This window comes from Equus przewalskii, chromosome 16, assembly GCF_037783145.1.
Source record: "Equus przewalskii isolate Varuska chromosome 16, EquPr2, whole genome shotgun sequence".
Taxonomy (NCBI): domain Eukaryota; kingdom Metazoa; phylum Chordata; class Mammalia; order Perissodactyla; family Equidae; genus Equus; species Equus przewalskii.
Window position 1 is genome coordinate 53,742,874 of NC_091846.1, and position 6,000 is coordinate 53,748,873.

A 6,000-nucleotide genomic window follows, 5' to 3' on the forward strand; every position below is an offset into this window, starting at 1 on the left:
AACTCAATTTTTGAGGTTTTATGTAGAATTAACTGGTATATTTCAAAAACAACACTGATCTCTAAGCTATCGCAAGTGCAATAATGAATTTTTTATTAGTGAGCTCATAAGGACAGTTTCTGTGTAAATCTAAATATGCATACATCTGAATTATAAAATATAAACCAACAATATTTTTAGGGTAAATTTAAAGATACCCTTTTAATTCAACAACCGATTTCTGAAAATTTGTCTTATAAATACAATAACAAGAACATAAAAATATCTATATGAGGATTTTTATTGCCACACTACTGTGGCAAAAATTTCCAAGCAAAGTGAATGCCTGTCAATAGGAAAATTTCTGAAATCATTTTATACACCAATCAATAAACATTATCCAATCAAAAAAATGATAAATATGAAATGTATCAGAATTTGCAAAAGTTACTGTTGAGTGAAGGGAACAAATGCAGAAACAAGCATGTGTAATAATTACATTGCAGTAAAAATTTTCTGAGCTTGCATATAAACATGCACACGCATATGTTCGCAAATCATTACATGAGCACGGAAAATACATCAAGGTTGTTTCTTGTCAGGGTGAATTACTGGGATGAATAATAGTGAAGAGACTAGACACGAGAAGCCAGGACCAAAAAAAAAGCCAAAAACTTGTTATGATTGAAAAACAAATGGATTACCACCTTGATGCATTTATGTAAATAATGCAAATTTTAAAAATAAAATATAAAATCATTTTAATAACATATTGCCTACCTCAAGTTTATAAATTGTTTACATAGTTATGAAAAGGAACATCGCCCTGTATTATTGTTAGGTGTTTGGACCCAGGAGCCAGGGCACACTGAGAAAAGGGTTCATTGGTACTAATGGTTCATGGCAAACTCAAATGTGAAAGAAATGTTCTCACCTTTATTTATTAATTAAATAAAATATGAGCAAACGTATTTGTTCTTTTGAGATATTCAACATTGGTCTTTTGTGGCGGGTTGATGAGGTTTTCCTGCTTAGGAGTTAGACAAGAATCTAAGAAATTTGGACAGTGCCTGAAAAATAGAAGCAATCACTTAATTATCAGTGCTGCCCACATCTCTGTGGCCTCGTTGCATCTTAAAACCAGGTGGCTTTAGTTGTATGATACAATTCAAGTGCCAGAATCCTTGCTTCTAACTGAAGTCCGTCGTCTCTACATGCACCATATCTTTGCCATTTGTGTCATTTTTCTTTCACTTTACTGTATAGCTAGTAGGGAGGCAGTCTCATCATGGAATCTTCTTGGGGCACTGATAACAATTACTGGTCTGAGGAGTTTACCAAATAGCAATTCCCTACTTTAGCAAAGAGCTTAATCTGCTGAAAAAACAAAAAAAATATATATATATATAAGCAAAGAAACAAACAAACCCAAAGACCATAAATTAGGCTTATTTTGAGGGACTTCTGATTTCCCACCAGAAAACCCTTTCCTGAGGCAGGGTACAGTTAAGTCTGGAATGTAAGGAGAAAATACAGGAACAAAACCCAAATTAATATATGAATAAATCATTTTGCCAAACATGTTCTGCCTAATAATCAAACTTTAGTTTGGACATCAATCAAAATATGACAGTCCTTACTAGAAGGGTTTGAAAACATCACTCAGTCAACTCAGTGCCCAGAATGCTAATGAAAGCAGCGTACATGGCACACAAAATTAATAATAGGTAATGCTACTCTTCTGTTTACAAACCTTGGTAAGTTGGTAGCTGATTTCTTGATAGCTTATTTCTTTTTATCACTGAATAATATTCCATCGTGGGGATGCACCAGTTTGTTGATCTCTTCACCTATTCAAGGATATCTTTGTTGCTTCCAGTTTCTGATGATTATGAGTATATCTGCTAAAGATTCTCTTGCAGGGTTTTTGTGGGCAGAAGTTTTCAAATTATTTGAATAAATACGTACAAGCACGATTTATGGACTATATGGCAAGAAAATGAAGACTTGTAAGAAATTGCCAAACTGTCGTCCAAAGTGGCTGTAACTTTGTCTGCCATCGGCAATGAATGAGCTTCCCTGTTGTTCTGAATCTTTTCCAGTGATGGGCATTGTCAAGTTTTTCTTTTTCTTTTTCTTTTTAATTTGTAGCCATTCTAATGGCTGTGTAGTAGTATCTCATTGCTGGTTTACTTTGCTATTTTTTAGGGACAAATTTTGTTGAGCTCTTTTCATATGCATATTTTCCATCTGTATATCTTCTTTGGTGAGGTGTCTGTTTAGATCCTTTGCCAATTTTTTAATCAGAGTGTTTCATTTAATATTGTTCATTCTTTTTATGTTTTTGGATAACAGTCGTGAGTCAGACATGTTTGACAAATATTTTCTCTCATCTGTAACTTGTCTTTCGATTCTCTTCACAGTGTCCTTTGCAGAGCAGAAGTTTTTAATTTTAATAAAGTCCAAGTCATCAAGTTTTTTATGTATCACACTTTTGGTGGCTAACAACTTATTGTCAAACCCACAATTGCCTACAGTTTTTCCTACGTTCTCTTCTGGATGTTATAGTTTTACGCCTTATGGTAAGCATATGATCCATTTTAAGTAAACTTTTGTGGAAAGTGTCATGCTTGTTTCTAGATTCATTATTTTTGCATAAGAACATCCAATAGTTCTAGCACCCTTTGTTGGAAAGACTATATCTCCTAACTGCCTTTGCTCCTTTGTCAAAGATTAGCTGATGATGTTGGTGTGGATCTGCTTCTGGACTGTCTGCTTTGTTCCATTGACCCACGTGTCTTGTTTCTTCAACAGCACACTCTTTTGATTATTGTACCTTTATAGAAATTCTTGAAATTGGGTATTGGGAGTTCTGGCATTCTGTTTTTCTTCTTCATTATTATCTTGGCTATTCTAAGTCTTTAGCTTGTCCATATAAATTTTAGAATAGGTTTATCAATAGTGACAAAAAAGCTTTTCAGTATCTCAATGAATATGTTAAATCCATAGATGAGATTATAAGAACTGACATCATAGCAATCTGTGAACATGGAATATTTCTCCATTTCTCATATCTTCTTTGATTTCTTTCATCTGAGGTTTTTCAGTTTTCTGCATGGAGATTCTGTACTTATTTTGTTAGATTTATATTTTGGCATTCTATTTTTGGTGTTATTGTAAATGGGATTGGATTTTATTTTCAAACTTCAGATAGTGATTGCAATTATACAGGAAAAATTTAATTATTGTATATTAACCTTATATTCTCTGGCTGTTATATGCATTTATTAATTCCAGTAGTTTTTTGGTTTTGCTTTGGGATTTTCTACATAGACAGTTATGTTGTCTGTGAATATAGATAGTTTATTTATTCCTTTCCAATCTGTATAAGTTTTATTCTTTTTCTTGTCTCATTGCACTAGCTAGTATTTCCAGTGTGGCACTAGGAATGGTGAGAGGATGTCCTTATCTTCTTCCAGATGTTACAGTGAAAATATCCAGTTTCTTATTGATAAGGACGATGTTATTTTCTTTAATCATGATAGGTGTCAGATTTTTTCAAAGTATTTGTGTTAGCAATTGATATGATTATATAATTTTTTAATGTGTTGATGGAATGTGTTACATTGGTTTTTGAATGTTAAATCAGCCTGCACACCTGGGATAAATTCTGTTTAGTCATAGTGTGCAATTTTTCTATACAGTATTGGATTAAATTTACTGAAAATTCTTGAGGGATTTTCCATGTATATTAGTGAGTAATATTTCATTGTAGTTTTCCCTTTTTAAAAATGTCAGTATTTGGTTTTGGTGTTATAATAATGCTGGTCTCATAGAATGAGTTAGGAAACATGCCCTCTGCTTCTATTTTCTCAGTGAAATAGTGGATAATTTGAAGTATAATTGCTTTAATGTTTGGTAGAATTCACCAGCGAAACTATCCGGGTTTGATGCTTTCATTTTGGGGAATTAGTAATTATTGATTCAATTTCTTTGGTTGATATGGACCTGTTCAGATAATCCATTTCTCCTTGTGTGAATTTGGTAGTTTAGGTCTTTTAAGGAATTGGTCTATTTTAATTTTTGTTGCCAAATTTGTGGGCATATAGTTTTTCCTGGTATTACTCTATCTTCCTTTAATTTCCGTGAAACCAGTCATGATGATACTTCATTCATTTATGATATTAGTAAGTTATGCCTCCTTTATTTTTCTTGGTTAGCTTGGCTACTGATTTCTTAATTGTATTGTTCTTTTCAAAGAACCAGCTTTTGGTTTTATTGATGTTCTCTACTTTTTTCCATTTGAAATATGTAATTTCATTCAAAATTGGCTAGCGACTAAAAAAGATATTCATTGCTGATGGAATAATATTTCTCATGTATTGGAATGTAGAGAATCTCCTACCATTAAAATAATAATAACAATAATACCAATATTTTGGTGAAGAAACTTCAATTGCCCCGAAAACTGTGTTTAATAATAATAAAAAACTTCTTATCTTATGTTTCAATTTTTTATCATGGAAAATTTCAAATATACACAAAAGGAGAAGAAAAACTGTAATGAACTCTATGTAAATATCACCTAGTTATAAAAATTATCAATATTTTGCCATTTTTATTTCAAGTATTCCCCTTGAAGCTTCTTTTATGAAATATCTTAAAGCCAGTACCACACCAATAATTTCATCATACCAACATTTATCACTAATAGATGAAGGGTTTTTTCTTACCTACTAACACTAACATTAATCATACCTAATCAAATTAATAATTGAAAACTAATTTCATCTAATAGTGAACTGTGTTCAAGTTGCCAGATTTGTGGGGTTTTTTTTTCAAAAGTGACTTTATGTTGAGTTGCAAAACTTACTCAGAAAGTCTGCAGTTTAATCTATACATAAATACCACCATCACCTAACAGCTACATAGCGGTTAAAATACAGTGAGAAGAGGGCCCGCCCGGTGGCGCAGCGGTTAAGTTCTCACGTTCCACTCTCGCGGCCCGGGGTTCGCCGGCCTGGATCCCAGGTGCAGACAGGGCACCACTTGGCAAGTCGTGCTGCAGCAGGCATCCCGCATATAAAGTAGAGGAAGATGGTCGTAGATGTTAGCTCAGGGCCAGTCTTCCTCAGCAAAAAGAGGAGGATTGGCAGCAGATGTTAGCTCAGGGTTAATCTTCCTCAAAAAAAGAATAAAGAAAATTTAAAAATAAAATAAAATACAGTGAGAAGGACTGCATTAATGTGCACAGTAATTAAGATATGTTTGAGGGGCCAGCCCCGTGGTCAAGTGGTTAGGTTCTCGCCCTCCACTTCAGCGTCCCAGGGTTTCCAAGGTTTGTATCCTGGGTGCAGACATGGCACTGCTCGTCAGGTCATGCTGAGGTGGCATCACACATGGCATAACTAGAAAGACTCACAGCTAGAATATACAGCTATGTACTGGGATGCTTTGGGGAGAAGAATAAAGGAAAAAAAAGATTGGCAACAGATGTTAGCCTAGGTGCCAATCTTTAAAGGAAAAAAAGACGTGCTTGAAAATTTATTGTTCACTTGCAAAATGATATATTCCTTTTCAGATTATTTGAATAGTAGAAAAATTTTCAATGTACAGATAAAGATAATTTATACTTAAACGTGTCTGGTTACTTAAAATATCAAGTAAGAACTTTTTGTGGCGTTTATTACTACTATTATTATTTTATTTATTGTGCAATCAAAAAACAAAATTTACTTTGAATTTCAATGACTTTGAGAAAAGCTTTTTTGAAAGCTAGTGAAAGCAAAAGAAAGGCTCACTAGAATTTTCATTATTAATTACATTGAAGTGACATTTTTATGCTCTTGCAATGCCTTGAAGAAAGAAGAAAACAAATCTTTTTTGAAAAATTAGAGTTTATGGATTCACACCTGCAAACTTGGTGCCCAAGGGGGAAAAAAGCAAAAGTGAGAAGCATAATATCTCACTAAATGCAAAACCCCATTTTTGGGGACTTTCTAGTCCCAGGTATTGTGTACA